Source organism: Eptatretus burgeri, chromosome 11 (genome assembly GCF_056783735.1).
Source record: "Eptatretus burgeri isolate ZD-2024b chromosome 11, Ebu_testis_v1, whole genome shotgun sequence".
Classification (NCBI taxonomy): domain Eukaryota; kingdom Metazoa; phylum Chordata; class Myxini; order Myxiniformes; family Myxinidae; genus Eptatretus; species Eptatretus burgeri.
In genome coordinates this window covers 65,545,433-65,563,774 of record NC_140971.1, presented here as the reverse complement: position 1 = coordinate 65,563,774, position 18,342 = coordinate 65,545,433, and the positions used below count along the sequence as shown (strand labels likewise).

Genomic DNA, 18,342 nt, shown 5'->3' with positions numbered 1-18,342 from the left:
CTCTTAATGACTTGTTGTGTGTAAGCTTATCTTTGCCCTCCGTGGTACATCGCATCATTAAATTTCAATTAGGCCGAGACGCAGAACGATGAAATTTCAGCAGCTTCGTGCTGCACAGCTCTCGGATAGAAACATCTCGCCAAGTGAAGCACTCTACTCTGCCAAACCACAACTAAGCATTCTTCTACTAAGCATACTCATCTAATATATAAAGCTCTTTCTAACCACTAACTGACTGACTCACTCATTGACTCAATGACTAATATTAAAGAAGGGTACCTTCCGGGTGACATAGAAAGTTGAAATTTTGCGTGCTGATGGACATCAAAGCCAGTACACAGCAAAAAAAAAAAAATTATAAAAAAAAAATCAGTCATTGGACAACATCCATAGATGAAAATATAAATAAATGAAAAAAAGCAAAAAAAAAAATGCAGGTGAGTGACCTGAGACAATGGGGGAAGCACGGTAATTTTGTGTGCTGATGGACATCGAAGCCAATACAACAGGAAAAATCACGGAACCATCAGAAAGCATTAATGAATGAAAATAAATAAATGAAAAATCAAATGCAGATGAGCGACCTGAGACAATGGGGAAACATGGTTCGTATGCTTACACAATGTGTAAGCATACCCCGCGAGTACGCTAATCAGCATACTCTGCCAAACCACAACTCTGTATTCTCAGAAGCTCACTCACTCACTCAAATATCATTTCAATCTACACTTACTGCACACCCTCTTACACTAACTCCTCTTCATAACCTTGCTCCTCACGTCCTGTTTACCCTTACAACCCACACTCTACTCAAAGTAGCCCAAGAAGAAGAAGCATTTTATGCTCGAGACATGTGGATCCACGCGAAGGACAGAAATTGTTTGTTTGATAAACAAGTGCATAATGACAAATTATACCTATTATAAACTAGACAAGCTCATTTGAATGCTGTATGTTTTCTTTCAACTGTGTACCGTACTCATTAGTTCTAATGTCTTAATTTCGGTCAAACGCATTTAATGTTTTCTTTCAGTTGTCTGATTCACAAAACACACAATGAAATTGTATTATTCAAGGCTTTGTTGGAGATAGAGATGAAGGAAAAACAGGGCTGAGATGATAGCTCAGAAGTTGTGTACTCGCCTCTGAGTTTGATTTCCATTAGCACTGTAAACTATCTCCTGGTGCTTCACAGGTAGAGCGTTGGTATCAATGGTTGTTGTCCTTTGGATGGACATTCAGTCTTATGTCGTGTTTGTGAGTGTTCACTTATGGTGGACATTAAAGATTCTGTAATGCCTTTCAAAATAGTCGGCCATCGTGTGCTAGTCCCATCAAGGTTAAATTTCACATCCTTGAAATGGCCCATGGTGCCCTGCAATAGTGTAATCCAGGGTTAGATTTCCACCAGAGACTGCTTCTGCAGAACTCATGCTCAGAAAAACCGTGTCGTCATGGATGGATAGATGGATGGATGGATGAAGAATCCTAGTAACATGTTCATTAGTGTTCTATAGAGTGAAGATAGGGCTGGCAGGTTGGCCTAGAGGTATGCACACTCACCTCTAAGCTGTCTAGCCATGGCTCGAATCCTAGTGGTTCGCAAGCAGGGTGATTAATCAATTGTGTGCTGTCCCTTGGATGGACGTTAAAGGGGTGTCCTGTCTGCAGACATTAGTTGGTGGATGTAAAAGACCCCCACAGTATCCTTCACAAGGAGTAGGTGAGCCATTGCTGGCACCATGAACAAATTCCTACCAAAACTACTGCTGGGAAGGCAAAGGCAAACCACCGAGTATAACCCCTGCTCAAGAAGCTGCTTCAGAAGCACCCATACTCTGTGAAGAGTTTGGTACATCAGAGAGAGAGAGAGAGACAGAAGATTATGCTTTATTTTTATTAATCCAGGCTTATTGATGGATGAGCAGAACAACAAAGAGCAAAATTGATGTTTTCTTTAAGATGGAGCAACACATTGCACAAGTTGTACGACAAGGAATGTGATGGATCAATGAGATGACACTTAAAGCAAAAGACGAACTAACGATGACAAGACTGCCCGATGATAGGACTGCCCATCAGGTTGACAGAGCTCATGCCTGAACATTGGAAAACATACTAATTGTGTGATGGTTGCACAACATAAGTACTGGTGTCTTGTCATGTGGGTATGGTGGTCTCATATATGATCTGAATGCCTCTTCTTTTGGTCACAATCATAATTAATAAAAATATGTTCCCTTCCAGGTAATTTCAATGCAGGAGGAGGCCATAGGCCCATAAATGCTTGCACCAGTATTGTGAACTTATGGTTGTTTGTTTGTGGTCTACGAGTATCAAAGGACGTGTGTGTGTGTGTGTGTGTGTGTGTGTGTGTGTGTGTGTGTGTGTGTGTGTGTGTGTGTGTGTGTGTGTGTGTGTGTGTGTGTGTGTGTGTGTGTGTGTGTGTGTGTGTGTGTGTGTGTAGGGTTGGGCACACATCGACTTTTTCTCTGTTGTCCCGTTGAAAGGAGTGTTTTTTATGGCCATTTTTCACACTGGTCACGAATCCCTTGAAATTTTTGACCTAGGATGATGTCTTGGGTTAGTAAAATGCAAAAAATCAAAATGGCCACCAAATTTACCCACTTTTCAGGTAAAATTTGATAATTATGGCTTACTAGGGCATGTAATATGTCATTTCTTATGTTTTCAGGGTCGCTGATATCGATAATCATACTTTTAAACTCTTACAGGTCAAGCAGACTGCCCCAGGATGCATATTGCGATAAAATCAGCACAAAAAATGTGAGCGTGACCATAATTTCAAAGAATCAAATTAAGATATCACAAATTTCCGTAAACTACTACTTTAATCATCACATCAACATCTCCTCAACATTCAAAGCACTTTTTTCAGCAATATATCGACATCGACAGAAACATTGTCCTCTGGTTTGACAGCATTTCTGATAGATGTTTTCAGTTCGTCTACACTGAACTTCTCAAACGTGAAAGTTTTGTTCCGTCGGTACATTTCACTCTATGCTTCTGGCGTATATCGGGTGCCACTGTCGATCTAAGGTAGCCTATTTCCTCGAGTAGTTGTGATTCATTAAGTCTCTCAAGAGAGTCAAGGGAAATAGGAGTCACTGGACCTTCATGCTTCTTACACTCCTCAAGTACCAGTAGCACTTTGGACATTTTCTTCTTCTTCGCTTCTTGCTTCTTGCTTCTTCAGAAGCGCAAGTTGTTGACTTGTTTTCACCTCAGCAATAAAGTCTTGTTCAAGCTTTTTCACCTGGGCGACTTCTTCTGAGCACCTTGCCCATTTCCATTTCTTCAACTTCTCATCTTCACTGAGATCTGTGAATGACGAATCTTTGAGGAGTTTATCCGTTGAAACTACATTCTTCCTTGAATGAGTTCTCACTGTCGTTGATCCACCACTGAAAGTTATACGGTTATGTGGTTTGGCGAATTCCGATTCACATCCTAAATTTGTCAGTGGTGCGTGTTTCAATTTGACGTCGTCACTACCTTGTCCTGCGAAAAAGTCCATCACGGACAACTGTCTGTCCAGTGCATCAAGAACTTCATTCAGTACAGCACCATACAATCGGGCTTGACCACTCTCCGCGTTCATGCACTCCTCTTGCTTGGTTCTAATTTCTGGTATTTTCTTATCGAAAAACGACCTGACACCTTCCCAAGTTCTCTCACCACCATCATGATCTTCACGTTTATCAATACCGAGTAATCACATCAGAGGCATAATCAGCGCATCACCAAGCATTCCGTAGACTTCAGCACAACACAAGAACCAATCATTTTGGATGTACGTGGCAACTGCGAGTACTAATTTGAGGGCATTAGGATCAACAATACTACTAAGTGTAGAAGTCTCGGCAGACATCACTGTTGATTATCTGTAATGACACAAAAAACGTACAACATCAAAAACAAAGGATATAGTTGATTAATCAATTCAAAATTCGTTCTGAAATTGAAAAGTGGGTATTTTCCATCGAAAATACCCATGTTTAGTGATAAATCCATACAGCCATCATGTGTCACTGTTTTGACCTCATATTCGATATCAGCAACCCTGAAAACATAAGAAATGACATCACATGCCCTAGTAAGACATAATTATCAAATTTTACCTGAAAACGGGTAAATTTGGTGGCCATTTTGAATTTTTGCATTTTACCAACCTAAGACATCATCCTATGTCAAAAAGTTCAACAGATTCGTGATCAGCGTGAAATTTGGCCATAAAAAACACTCCTTTCAAAAAAAGTATGGTTGTATGCCCAACCCTAGTGTGTGGTATGTTTTTTTGCTGAGTTCCACTGGAGTTTTCTGATGTTGATTGTGATACACCAAAATGATTGTCATGAACTCCTGAGTTGATTAGGCGAATCAACTACAAATAACCCGGAAGAATTCCCATGTTTTAAACACATGCCATGTTATGGTGTATCGAGCAACTTAATAGATCTTTCCACCATGGCATGGCATTCTAATTCCAAAATAAATAACATAAACAATGATAACATTCTAACAAAGCATATATTAATTAATACGAATAAAATTAACAATAATAAAAAACCAATGTCACCCCCAGGGTGACCAGTATCTTGCCAAAATGTGAACATGAGTGACTTATTTATTCGATTAAAGTTACTCAAAAAATAAGGGTTTCGTTGACCTTGATGGGTTTTTTTTTTTTTTTTTTTTTTTTTTTTTTTTTTGTATACCTTGGTCGAGGCTCGTATGAGAGCTAACACACAACTCACAGCAAGGAGGCATGAGACAAGAGGGGCGGGAGTGGAAGGGACAAATCATTGGGGAACAGACACAGGTGAACTGTGGAAGGGAGAGGGATGGGGATGGGACGGGGAACATGGCGAGGAGAAGATGGACATTACAGGGACTTTCAGGAAGGAAAGCAGGAGAATTGAAGGAAGTGGGCTTGGGTGGATTATCGGGGGTAGAAAAGATCGAGGATTTGGATGGGGGAAGATAAGAGGTGGTGGTGAACAGCTGTTTTGAAAGCCTGGACGGAAGAATGGGAAAGAATAGAGTGAGGAAGTTTATTCCAAAGGCGGGAAAAACAGCAATGAAAGAGTGAAGATGAGCAGTGATTCGTGATTTTGGTAGTTTTACCAGAAGGGGGTTGTTGGCGGACCTTGAGCGCCCTGTGGAAATGTGGTTGGGACAAATCGCAGAGAGAGCAGGGGGGGCAAGGCTGGAGAGGAGTCGGTAGAAGACAGAAAGACCACCGACCAACCTGCGGTGATTGAGTGAGAGGCCCAAAGACTCGGCTTCATTGCGGGAGATGCCAATGATCTTAAAAGCCCTGGTTTCGACAGCGTGAAGTCGAGAAAGGTGGGAGGCAGGAGCACCAGCCCAGAGGGGAGAGCAGTACTCCATCAGGCTACGGACAAAAGCTTTGTAAGTGGTCAGGAGCTCAAGAGGGCCGAGGAAGGACTTTGCACGACGGAGGATTCCCAGTCGGCGACTGGCTTTGAGGCAAGGTTGGAAATGTGACTTTCCCAGGAAAGGTCATGGCAGATAGTGAGACCCAGAAGCTTGAAAGAAAAGACTTCTTCCAGAGGATTGTTGAGAAAGTGGATGGGGGGTTTTCTAAACGGTCCTTTCGAAGAGACATAGTGAGAGTGTGAGATTTGTCTGGATTGAAAGACATGTTCCACGTGTTGGACCAGTTTGTGATTTTATCCAGATCTGCAGTGAGCGAAGAAGCTGCTGCTTGCCGGTCTGAGGGATGACAGATGGTACGGCAGAGGGTGGAGTCATCGGCAAAGAGAAATAGAGGATTTTCCAGAGAGTCCGAGAGATCATTGATGAAAACCAGAAAAAGAACAGGGCCCAGAACGCTACCTTGAGGAACTCCAGCCTGCACAGGAAGAGGGGATGAAAGAACTCCATTTAGGGCCACACGTTGACTGCGACAGGAGAGGAAGTCTGCGAGCCATGAGTGGAGATGGCCTTGAATACCATGGGAAGAGAGTTTGGTGAGTAGGGCAGGGTGCCAGACTGTGTCAAAAGCACGTGATATGTCCAGGGATACGGCTCGGATTTCCTGTCTGGCATTGAGGACCTCCATCCATTGATGGGAGAGCAGTAGCAGCATATCCAGGGTAGAGTGACCTGGTCTGAAACCAAATTGATGATTGGAAATCAAGCCATTGGAGAAGAGGAAGGATTTCATGTCTGAAGCGATGATGGATTCCATAACCTTGCTGATGATTGGGAGAAGGCTGATTGGTCTATAGTTACAGGGATCTGTTTTTGCACCTTTTTATGCAGGGCAGTGATGTTAGCAGATTTCCAAGCAGATGGCAGATGACCTTGGGAAAATGAGAGGGTGAATAGAACAGAGAGAGGGTGAGCAAGAGCAGAAGAGCAGGCTTTGAGGACACGTGGGCTGATGCCGTCTGGACCGGTTGCAGAATCTGACTCGAGGTTTGAAAGCAAGCTCTCCACCTTGTCAGGAGAAAAGGATACAGAGTCCAGGGACAGTTGGGTGCGACTGGGTAAAGTGGGTAGAGATAGTGATGGGTTTAGGACACAAGATTTAGCTGCAAACACCGAGTTTAGACATTCAGCTTTATCACGTGTGGAATCAGCAGTGCGGCCATTTGAGGTAAGGGAGGGGATGGAGGGGGAACATACACCAGAAACAGATTTGATTAAACGCCACCAGGATTTTGAGGAGGGAGAGAGGTTTGAGAGTTCAGACTTGAGATGAGAAAGATGTTGTTTTCTGGCTCTCCTGAGGGTAGATACACACTTGTTCCGAGCTTTGTGGAAAGAACTGAGATTGCCCTCAGTTGGGTTTGCTTTCCATGAGGCAAAGGCAAGTTGTTTCAGGACAACTGCCTCGCCACAAGCTTCAGTAAACCAAGGGCGGGAGGAAGGGTAAGACAACTGAACACGAGAGGGGATAAATCTGTGCATGAGGGAGAGCAAGTTGACCTTTTTGCTTGACCTTTTTGTGACCTTGACCTTTGACCTTGACCTTTATATTTTTGTACGGTTAATGGTATCTCTCCAGGACCGTTGTACATGAAATATCAAGAGATTTTGATGAGAACTGAGGAAATAAAATTTTCATGAAAAATCCGTTTTTTCGTCATGACGTCATCACATGACGTCATAGCGTCAAACTTTTGACAGATCTGGAAAGCACTTATGAAGCGCTTTCATATGAGATATTACTCGATGTGGTATCTAAGATTTTAAAATTTGACCTTGGGGTCAAAAACTTTCGACCTCCAGCGCTAATCATGAAGGTCAAGGCCGATCACCACCAAAAATTAATCAGCTGAACACCAGACCATTAACTATATTCCCATGAAGTTTGAAGACGATCTGATCAAAATTACTCAAAAAATAAGGGTTTCGTCGACTCCCCTGATTTGCGACAAAGTGACCTTGACCTTTGACCTTGACCTTGAAAATTTTATGCGCTGAAAGGGACCTCTATAGGACTCTGATATGCGAAGTTACAAAAATTTCCAATGATAACTGTGCTTTGCAGAGTGATTTATACGTGATTACAGACAAACAAAAAAACAAACAAAAAAAATAATAATAATAAAAAAACATACAAGCTGACTCACATATCTTGCAAAAACTTCGTTTTGGCAAGATAATAATCATTGTATAATTTGATAATAATAATAACAAGCATATAAATCCCCACACATGCGCAAGCACGTCTAGGCTTGGTGAAAGGCAAGCTAATGCTCAAGCAGTATGGCAGGCAGTTGTGCTACAAGGCTGTGAAGACCAATGGAATTTGATCCAATGGACCAACAGGCTCACTCGTCCTTTTAAATGCTGAGTATCAACCAAGTAAGCAGCAAATACCATTTTAAAAGCCTTTAGTGTGACTCGACCAGAGTTCAAACCACCAACCTCCCACATTCAGAGCAGGTGCTCTAACAAGTAGACCACCAAATCTGGTTAGGCCAAGTAAAATTAATTATTTGTTTCTCATTCACACCCACTTCCTTTTTGAAGGCCGTCTCCTTTTTTAATATCCACTATTTTATCTCCAGATCTTAAAAAAAAACTTAATGGACTTCATTTGTGTATGCATCCGGAAGGCAGGCAGAAAGTTTTTGAAGTCTTGGTACGGTACGCTCGTAAGGTGTTTGACGGAACCTAGACTGCGAGGGATATTTTCAACGAATTTGCAAATGGGAAGTTCGACCATCGACAGCTACCAGACAGACAGCTCAGGTCAGTAGTGCAAGTCGGCATATATCTAGTACCGGTTCAGTACGTACAAGTGCACAGTACAGCAGACAATGCCACCTACTGCAGTAGATGTTGACGTATTGGGAAGATGACCAATGTCATTTTTAATGGTATATGGGATGTGTGTTGGGGATCGTGCTGGCTTTTAGTCTGGTAGACTTCACCATGTGGCGGCCATCTTGGAAAAATATCAAAAATCTGGAAAATTATCAAATAGTGAGGTGCCCTCCTACGTTTTTTTTGAAAATCCCAGACGAGAAACTAATAATTTATTTTACTTGGCCTTAAATATGATGCTCATTCTGCTGTATCATAATATACTCATCAAACATACAAGATCTGTGTAAAAATCAACAATCTTCTTCCTATTCTTCTTCATCTTCTTCGTCTTGTGTGTTCGTATGCAGCACATGGCTGCGGGTGGCATCATTTGTTGTGTCACAGCCGTGCCGCTGATAAAGTGTCCTGTGTACGTTAGAGCAGGGATTTGTAATTTGTTCATGGGGCTAGCGATAGCTAACCTACTCTTTAGGAAGGACACCGTGAAATCGCTGACATCAACCAACTAATGCCAGCAGACGGGACACCCAGTTTAACGTCCATCTGAGGGACGACGTACACATCAATGAATCACACAGCCCTTGAAACACAAGGATGACAGTTTATAGCTCTGTTGGGAGTCAAACCCTTGCAATTAAGACAGCTCAGAGGTGAGTGTGCATACCTTTAGGTTATCATACCAGCCCAAAGGTTTACATAAGGCCTTGATACTGTTAAATAAGCACACACACACAAACACATGCTCACCTAACTCAAAGAGCATTTCCCAGATCGAGTGAATAGAGATCGGAGAGGAATCTTGATGAAGCCATTTATGACCCAAAGCCAAAGTAATAAAGCTCAGAGTACAAACACAATGAATTCCTGCCATGCAAGCTATTTAAATGAATATATCTGCATCTTAGAAACAAACGACATGCTTTGTAAACAACTGAAGAAATACCTACCAATTCTGACCCAGGGTCGCTTGCATGATTCAATCTGAAATGACTTCATTCCGCAGACTTTACAGCGAAGGTGTGTCCAAAGCCATAACACCAGATGTGCTTATCGCTCCAAGACCATGGCAAACGTCCGTGGATATATGGCTTCCCCAAAAAATACGTCCAACTCGGTCCTCAAGCTGAAAGCGTTACTTGTTTGAAAAGGGTCACACTTGGAATATTTTACACTTTGAGCCCCGCAGTTTTGTCTCCACTCTCGCCTTCTTGTAGTTATCGGGCGCAGCTTCCGCCTTGGTCCAAGAAGTGTGATTGCTGCAAACTCTCCCTTTCTTGCCCTTTTGTCACCCACTGACCGAACCCTTTCCCCGCCACCCACCACAATTGTCCAGCAAGACAACAAAGCCCAGGAACCTCTACTTCCCCTCGCTGCTTCCCCGAGTCAGTGCCGTAAATTGCAGAGTTAATGAAATGTCAACTGTTCGCTCTCCAGTGACGTTTAGCATGGGCATCGTGCTGAATCCACATGAGGCTTCCGAATGCAGATGGTGCGGGAAGCCTGAGGATAGGCAGGCACAAGAAGATTTGGTACACTAGTCACTGCGGGAAAAACAGCTGCTATTGGGTCCATGCGGCACGAGCTACGCGACTTTATAAACTCTCCTGTGTATTCTAAGCCAACACTACCTCATAAAGGCCACCATAAAGACAACTTGCTATTGCTATAATTTCCAGCGCTTGTTATGCTAAAGTGCACTTTCGAAAAGTCTGACCCCTGATTGGACTTTCCACACATGTAATGCCAAAACTAAAGTTACACCAAGCCTCATGTCAGGCTGATGTAGTGTCAGAAGTTTCGCCAACCTCCATAATATGCTGTTCTAATGCAGTAGCAGAAGGTCCAGGTGCCTCCTGTGATTTGATGCCAGAAGATCCATCATCATCCATATCATAAATTAAATTTATCTTTCCAGAAACTATAAGATACATGATACTTATATAATGTCAAAAAGAATATGCCAAACTGACATAATGATATCAGATCATGCATCCTTTTTGATGTACCATTTCGATGTCATGCTACGGAGATCCATTATTATCTAGGCGTATGATGTGACATTAAAGAGCCAGTCAGGTTTTATGAAATCTCCACCAAATCTTCAATTGGACTCCATATCGACACTGGAATGCTTCCTTAGAATGGCGTGCTGCCTCCTTTCGACCAACGTATTCCCGATTTGAAAACCCGCTCTGCGGTTCAGCACCCTTCAACATCCTCGACCATGTATCATCGTCGTGAGATCCACTACCCCATTATTCCATACATACTTGCATGCGAGCTCTCACGGAATTGTAACATCTGTTCTCAGCTTCCCCAGCCAAACCCCAATCATAGTAATGAGGCAACAGTGCACTGCAAGGCTTGGATAAGCCAAAGGGACTCGTTAGCCAGCCTCCTCAGCTCCCACTACGTCCCCACCCTCCTCTTATTCCTCCTTAGCCCATAGGTCGAAAACAGCCCAAACAATGGGAAGCAAAAGTCATGGAGAGTCTGTGGATGCGTCAGTGCACTGCTTTTGGTCTGCCAATGATTGTTTTTTTCTGGCTGAGTGATCCAATTGGACGGCACTCAGAGGAGCCATAATAAATGGTACGCACGGTCAAGGCGAACCCCATTTGTGCATCCTTGCCTTCTTCGGCCTCTCTTTGACCGTACATTCCCTTCTAAATTCCTTCTTCTCCCTGCAGCATGCCAGGCAACACTGCAATTCAACCTCACTGAGAAGTCACACTTTGGTACCCGCGTGGCCTTGCTCTTACCTTAGACCATCGACCACCTCTGTTGAATTGCTTTACCCTTTTTTGTTCCAGTGTTAATGGACATGCCCCGTGCTTTTTTCTTTTCGCTGTGAAGCATCGGCCATAACTCGAATTCGAAAAGCAGCCGAAGACTCTCACTGAAGGAAGCACAGCGTAACATGTAGCAAGGTGTTCAGTGTCGGAGAAGAATTGCGGTGCGGACTGCTTAATTCATGTTGCAAAGAGTCACAGAGAGTGTGTAAAAAGTGCGAGTACGCATCACCTGATATGTTGTGTATGTGCTGGAGGGAGTAAAGATGAGGTGGGATGGTGGAGGAGGCCCAGGGGTGTGGAGCATGTGGAGTGGAGGAAACTACTTTCATTTGAAGTGGGAATATTATTGATCGGTGTTTTGCTTCCCACATTTGAATTCTCATCAAGTAGTTGAATACAAACTGCTTCAAACAAATATGTCATTGCATGAAAACTGTTGTGCAAGAGTATGGTCGTTGTTACATATGCAGCCTGTGGCCACTGGATGCATCATTTCTGGAAGTGCAGCTGTGTTGCTGATGCAGTGTTCCTGTTTCCAGTAAGCTGGTACTCATTTTGTCGACTTCGGAAGGATGACAGGCTGAGTCAACCAATCTGATGTTATTTCAGCGGTATGACAGGGGCTCGAAGTCAAGACCCTACAATCTTAAGGCAGTCACCAGTTAAGCCAATACCAGGTTTACCAGACTAGAGTATGGTTAGAGTGTGCCATCAAATTATCACATTTCATTACCGATCATTAGATACTCTGACAAATTTCGTTTGGGGTGGTCGTGGTCGCATATAAATTTGTTTACCGTTCAAACATAAACTTATTAATTTTTTTGTATACACTGTTGAGGCTCGTACGAGAGCGAACACACAGAACGTACAACAAGGGGAGCAGGAGAGGGAAGGAAAACACAGTGTGGAACAGAGACATGAGATATGTGGAAGGGAGAAGGATGGGGTGGGGTACACAGAGTAAACAAGATAGACACTACAGGGACTTTTAGATCCTTACACGACAGTGACTTTCAGGAAGGAAAGCAGGGGATTTGAAGGAGGTGGGTTTGGGGTGGATTAGTGGGGGTAGAAAAGATCATGGTTTTGGATGGAGGAAGATAAGAGATGGTGGTGAATAGCTTGTTTTGAAGACCTGAAGAAGACCTGTTTTCCCACCTGGAAAAGTGGGATTGAAGAGAGTGTAGGAGTTTATTCCAAAGGCGGGGAAAAAGAGGAATGAAAGAGTGAAGATGGGTAGTGATTCTTGATTTTGGTAGTTTTACCAGAAGGGGTTGTTGGCGGACCTTGAGTACCCTGCGGAAATATGGGTGGGACATATCTCAGACAGGGCAGGGGATGGGGGGTGGGGGGGGAGGCTGGAGAGGAGACGGTAGAAGACAAAAAGACCACTGACCTGCCTGTGGTGAGAAAGTGAGAGACCCAAAGACTCAGCCTAATCGTGGGAGATACCAATGATCCTAAATGCCTTGGTTTCCACAGCGTGAAGCCGAAAGAGGTGAGGCAGGAGCACCAGCCCAGAGGGGAGAGCAGTACTCCATCAAGCTGTGGATGAAAGCTTTGTACGTGGTCAGGAGCTCAGGTGTGCCAAGGAAGGACTTTGCATGATGGAGGATGCCCAGTCGGTGACTGGCTTTGGAGGCCAGCTTGGAAATGTGGCTTTCCCAGAAAAGATCATGGTAGATAGTGGGACCCAGAAGCTTGATTGAAAGGACGTCAAGAGGATTGTTGAGAAAGTAGATGGAGGGGGGGGGGGTTCCAGACAGTCCTTTTGGAGAGACATAGTGAGAGTGTGAGATTTGTCCAGATTGAAAGACATGTTCCACATGTTGAACCAGTTTGTGATTTTATCCAGATCTGCAGAGAGTGAAGAAGCTGCTGCTTGCCGGTCTGAGAGATGACAGATGGTACGGCAAGGGGTGGAGTCAGCAAAGAGATAAAGAGGATTTTCCCGAGAATCGGAGAGATCACTGATGAAAACCAGGAAAAGAACAGGTCCCAAAACACGGCCTTGAGGAACTCCAGCCTGAAGAGAAAGAGGGGATGAGAGAACTCCATTTAGGGCCAAGCATCGGCTGTAACAGGAGAGCTTAAATCTCAAATATTTTGAAGCACACTTCAGTACAGTTCATGACTTTCTGACTGTACCAACACAAATTATATTATAATTAAATATTATAAATGGATTCCCTCAAGAGCAAATAAATTAACTCTCCCTCCCCAAACAACAGGGAGCTGATACTTTAGGTCCTCCCACCTGTTGGGTGGTATGAGGAATAGTTTTGTGTAATATGAAAGCTAAATCTTGAATGGTTTTTGACATATCACGTACACAAAAGTCCATGGACAGATGATCGGTGTGTCAGTCGGTCGGATGGAGCTCGTTTTAATGACCCCCATCTCCGACCTTGTTAGAGGGCTGGGGGACAAAAATGATTCGGTTATTTCGAAACCTTCCTCATTGTTCAGGTGCGAACAAAATTCTTCTTTTTCTCCACAATGGACCATTATGACGTCATTGCACAGTACACACACGGTGGAGAGAGATCAAATATTTTCTGAGAAGGGAGTTAAAAAAACAAAATCACCTCCCCCGCCCACAATGTCAATACATCACAGGCTACAAAAAAATGTCTTATTTATGTATTGAGAATTTTATTACAAAGAAACATTGTTTTACAAAAGCACATTTTCTGTGTCATCCAAACAATGCCCTCTTTGAATCCGAAAGTATATTTTGGCCTTTTCGGAGAATGAAGAGAGTGAACGTATGAATTGAAACTTGATTCTGCACCTCCTTGGTTTTTTTTTTTTTTTACTAAATGTTCTCGGAAAAAATCAAAAGGGAATCGGAAGACACAAAAATAATGGAGACAGATGGCCAATCGGCTTTGAGGAATGTTCACACATCTGTGTGGAACTGGAGATGGATCACAGCACACGGATTCCAATGTGCAAATCAGTTGTTTCCATTTAAGGTATAATACAGAAATGTACCCTATGTCCCAAATGAGGGAAGTATCCGCGGGGTCGCGTGTCATATAACCCCATACCATGCGGATCTCACCCGCGGAATGACAGGATGGCATCCGTCAACTCACCACGAAGCGAAAAAATTTTACCACTACTACTATGGTGCTACCACCACGACGATTACGAGCAATACTATTACTACCACCACCACGACTACTACTACTACTTCCACCACTACTCTTACTCTGACCACTACTCCTACTATTACCAGCATTTCCACTGTTATTACTACAACTATCACCACCACCATCAGTACTATCACCATCACCACTATTCCAACTACTACTACCACTACCAATACTATTACTACCAATACTACTACCACCACCACCACCACTACTGCTACTATGACCACTACTCCTACTACTATTACCAGCATTAGCACTGTTATTACTACAGCTATCACCACCACTATCAGTACTATCACCATCACCACTATTCCAACTACTACTACCACTGCTAATACTCCCAATACTACTACTACCACCACCACTACTGCTAATACTCCCAATACTACTACTACCACCACCACTACTGCTATTATGACCACTACTCCTACTACTATTACCAGCATTACCACTGTTATTACAACTATCACCACCACCACCACCATCAGTACTATCACCATCACCACTATTCCAACTACTACTACCACTACCAATACTATTACTACCAATACTACTACCACCACCACCACTACTGCTACTATGACCACTACTCCTACTACTATTACCAGCATTATCACTGTTATTACAACTATCACCACCACCGTCAGTACTATCACCATCACCACTATTCCAACTACTACTACCACTACTAATACTATTACTACTGCTACTATGACCACCACTACTACTACTATTACTAGCAATACTACTGCTATTACTACAACTACTACTACTACCACAACCACCACCATTGCTACTACTACTACGACCACTACCATTACTAATACTATTACCACCAATACTACTATCAACCACTACTACTGCTATTAATACTACGACTACTATTACTATGACCACCAACGCTACTAGTAATACTACCACCACCACCACTACTACATTAATGGCCCCACTCAGACTTTCTTGTGGGTTTGGTTGGGAAGCATTTTATGTCTAAGTCTTTCACGAACCGGCTTTTGTGAACTAGCTGGCCTGACCTGACATTAGACTGAAGTTCATTTGGGTAGTTTTGGAACTTGGAACAGCGATAACTCATCTTCTGATCGGATGTATCATGCTTTGTTCAGGGGAAAATCCTGGAACTGGGTAGGGGGGGGGGGGTTCCAAATAACAGAAACATATAAATTTTCAAAATAAATTACTGTGAGCTGTTAGTGGTTTATTGTTTATTAGGTACTGTATTGATACAGTTTTTCTGAGGATTCTGGCCTTTTTTGTGGCACACTTTTGTGGGAGAAGGAGTTCTGGGTGATCAGGGAACCCCTGGGTTTGCCACTGTAATGGTAAATATTTTTTGGGGGGGGAGGGGTTCCGGGCAACCAGGAAACCCCTCTGGATTTGCCACTGTTGTTACAGAGAGTGGGTGCCGAAGCTGCTGAAGCAGTTTTTTGGCAAGGATTATGCTGGGTGGTTTGCCAGTGCCTTCCCAGTCGTAGCAAGGGCAGGAATTTGTAATTTGTTGATGATGCCTGCGATAGCTCACTCACTCTTCGCGAAGGACACAGTGGGACCTTTAATGTCTACCAACGAATACCAGCAGACGGAACGTCCCGTTTGACGTCCATCCGAGGGCCGGCACATACTAATGAATCACCCTCGTGGCAAATCCAGGGGGGTTTCCTGGTCGCCCGGAACACCCCCCCCCTCCCAACAAAAAAATATTTACCATTACAGTGGCAAACCCAGGGGTTCCCTGGTCACCCAGAACTCCTTCTAGTATGTCATATAGTTGCTAGTATGTCATATAGGCACTACCATCACTCAGGTAGGTCTCACTAGTCATGATATTTAAGATTGAAACTTGAAGTTTATTGAATTCAAGCTATTTTATTTTTAGTTATGCATTTAAATATTAAATTAATTAACTTTTATATCTTTTTGCACAATACATGCATATCAAAGAATATGTTAATGTGCATTTATTTGAAAGCTGCAATAAAGTTTTCATAACGTTCATATGACTTAGATTTTCTGTTATTTGGAACCCCCCCCCCCCTAATTCCTGAATTTCCCCCTGCACCCTGCCTGTGAAACACCGGAATGACAGTCTACAGCTGGGTAGGGATTCGAACCCAGGCTACACAGCTCTAAATATAAGGCGAATGGGCATAACTTCAGGTCATCCTGGCAGCCCAGAAGCGAGAATTACATAATGTAGTCATACACTTCAAATCCTCAGTAGGAAGAGCTCCTTTGAAACATATTCTTTATCAAATCGACTCAAGAAGTCTTGAGTTATCTTAACCCATCAAGCAATTGTTTCTTAACGACCTTTTTGCGAGCTGCAGAATAATCACTCATCACGTGGAGCAGACAGGTGTGTTTTTTCCTCTCTTTCAATCCACGCACGTGATTTCCTGATATTTACAGATTGCCGTGAAATGAAAAGTTCGTGCATGGAGTGCTTAATGAAGCAATCTGAATAACGTCAATGCACACTCATTGGAAAAACGTTGAAAAAAAAAAAAACAACCAAATAACCTTGTGTATCCTTGAGAGGGTATGTGAAGCTAAAAGTATAATCACCATCGCCAAGCGCATGCAAATAAAGCAAATGATGCAATGGTCCGTGCGAGGCAGGATACTCAGTTATCTAAAGACAACAAGACCTTATAACGTCCTGGTTTAAGGAAGCCTTTGCTGCGTTGCTATGGCAACAAACACATTTCGATTGTTGCTCTTTTGTGTGAAGTGCACATCTTTCATTTCGTATCTCGAACGGTAGACTATACACCCTGAAGCATGCCATCCTTTGGAGGGGGTATGCATAATCAACCTGCCTTTCTCGTAATGTTTACCTGATGATATTCAAGGATCAAATGGCGCCTTTCGATAAGAGGAGGCCCAAGCAAATGTCTCGCCTCTTCTTTTCTCATGTCTCTATAGCAACGGTCTCCTGGTTGCATCATTATTGTGGTGAGGTTGTGCCGCTGATGGTTGGCGTCGTAATATAGAATTTTGCCCCAGGGACTGGAACCCAACGGCCTATTCTTTACTAAAGGTACCGTAGGTCCTTTAACGCCGACAAGAGAGTGCTATCTATTGCATTTGAGCGTTGGTACACCCTTGAGAATTTCCAATTATCACCTTCTTTTCGCAAGACCTCAATAGTTACCATGAATCACCAAAACGGATTCTTTGCTGAACTAAACTCTCAAAATTCCACTGGCATTGTTAATATTAATGAACGTGACAGGTATACCTGAAGATTAAATGCTGAATACATAAGCAAGCAAATCTATGGCCTTTCTTCATTGCCCCCAACCCCTCCATTTCCACCATTAATGCCATGTTTGTCAATTTATGGCTGAGTTATGGCTTTTGATGTGGAACTCATTTATTATTTATCTGTGACGTATGAGAAACCGTCAAAAAGTTTCATGCCTGAGCTGGATCTCAGGCATGACCTCGAACGAGTGCCCCCGTGCTGAATTTTTTTTCCAGATTAATTAATTCTCTGGATTTGGTCGTTTCCCAAGGGAACGAAGTGCAAAGCAGTCAACCCCCAAGGGGGTCGCCATCCACCCCTTGGTTGGCTATGTGGATTAGCAGTAGTAAGTGGTGTTTGGTTGGGCCAAACCTTAAGTCCACCGACATATTGTACTTTACCCCCTCCGCACAGACTGTTTGACATTGATCTGAGTGAATGTGAATTGGGGCAAGTCGAAAACAACAACAACAATAAAAAGAGATACTTGTGCTGTTAAAGTTTTTGCACCTGGTGGTACATACAGTACAACTCCAACGTGGTATTTACTCTCGCTGTGTGTACATGGAATTCATTGACCATGCACACGATTACATACCGAACCCACCCACAAACGAACTGATTGTACGTCTCGAGTCCTCTGTACGATTTTGACTTGCTTTCAGGTGTAATCTTCGTTGAATACAACAGAAAGTTTGCAATGTCCAGAAACGTGACACCTGCCCACTTCTTGACGTCACAATACCACTCGGTTTTGTCAATCTTGTCGGGATCTGTGTCGGTG

The 18,342-nt window shown here is 43.2% G+C and overlaps 1 long non-coding RNA gene across 1 annotated transcript; it reads right to left on the bottom strand.

The window, feature by feature from the left end:
- Positions 1-2,345: 2,345 nt before the first annotated feature.
- Positions 2,346-9,866, bottom strand: LOC147017255 (uncharacterized). Its single transcript, XR_015049413.1, has 2 exons — positions 9,282-9,866; positions 2,346-3,908 (listed from the first exon to the last, which is right to left on the bottom strand). It is a non-coding gene; the product is annotated as an uncharacterized LOC147017255 (long non-coding RNA).
- Positions 9,867-18,342: the final 8,476 nt, after the last annotated feature.